Genomic DNA, 1,595 nt, shown 5'->3' on the forward strand with positions numbered 1-1,595 from the left:
TATAGTGTTATATATATAGGTTTCATAGAATAGAGACCAACAAAATCAGTTGCTTCTGCTGAGTCTGCCGCTCCCATTGAGAGGTCGAATGATCCGCATTGGTTCTTCTTAGTCCATTGGGTGCCTTGGCTAATTAAGCCTGTTTGTCTGGACTTTTTTATAATGCCCATTTCGGATGGTTGTAGGTCGGAGAGTAGAGAGGCAAATTCCAAGGCTTCGTCGAACAGTTCCTTTGATATGAAAGGATAGTAGCTTTCAATATCGAACTGAATGAAGGTGGCCTTCTTTTTATTTTGGATGTTGTTGAACCATTTTATGGTGTCTTTAGCATTTATCCACTGGTTTAGTTCGTATTTGGTTTTAATTTGTAAGTTAATTCTTTTCAGTATTCTTTTGCTAATTTTTCCTATTTCGGGCTTAGTGGGGTTTATGAGTCTAGTTTGAGGTTTTACCTCGAAGTTGGGTTTGTGGTCCTTAAGCATTATGTAGGCTTCTTTGTTTGCTAGTTTTCCGACTCTGTTGCTGATGTTAAGTGTGTCAGTTATGTTTTTGCTATCTAAATTGATGTCTTTGATTAGATCTATATCCGATTTTTTATAGTTGGTGATGATGTTTTCTTTAAGCAGTTTTAGGTATTTTTGTTTTTGGATTTTGTAGAAGTTATGTGTCTTGTCAGCTTTGACATACAGTAATTTGGAGGAGTTAATGTTTTTGACTAGTTTGTCTAGGTGGTGTTGGAATGGGTTTTTTCTGTGGTGAAAGGATACTTTGTTGGTAAGTTCCGTGAGATCTGTTTTAAAGTTGTGGAGTAGGTCGATAATTGGGGCTGTATCCTTATTGGTGAATCCGTGGTAGTCCTTGTGGTTGTTCCCTTCGTCATTTCCCTTTAGAAAGAAATATGCTTTCCATCGCATCCTTTTGATTAGCTCTTCCATTCTTAGGGTGAAGTTTAACAGGTAGTTTGTTTTGCTTGTCGTTGGTATGTTTTTGAGAGACAAGTTTAAGTTCACCTTTTCCATAGCGTAGGGTAATAGTCCAAGTTTTTAGGGTATAGTGCTCAACCGGGTAGGAGCAAATATTTAGTAGAAATGGTAATTAATAAAAACTGAAGAAAGTGCTCAATACTGTTGTAGAGCAAATATGCGTTTTATTTTTTATTACCGTATCTTTCTGTTAAGTTACATTATTGTTTCAGCTACCCGGCCGTTTTTTTGGCCGTCTGTAGCTTCCTCAATCGGCCCAACACTATATATATATATATATATATATATATATATATATATATATATATATATATATATTATCACATGTGACAGTACGACTGCGACAACCATTAAATCAATGGAACAACAAACATAAACCAACACTTCCATCTACAAGATTCAACATGAACAATACTGTTGATGCGACCCAACATGGTACAACAAGTCAGAACTCACAGGAGTTTGACAAGCATTCTTCCACCGTCCCTCCCTCGACACAGAAAACGCTGGCATTGTCAGCTAAAAATAGTTGTAGCAGACCATTACAGACCACTCCGCTTGGTCGGAATAGTTCCATATAGATGTCAGCAACTCCTGCCTTACCTATGACAC

The sequence above is a fragment of the Euprymna scolopes genome, chromosome 21 (assembly GCF_053919585.1).
Source record: "Euprymna scolopes isolate OS-2025 chromosome 21, ASM5391958v1, whole genome shotgun sequence".
Taxonomy (NCBI): Eukaryota; Metazoa; Mollusca; class Cephalopoda; order Sepiida; family Sepiolidae; genus Euprymna; species Euprymna scolopes.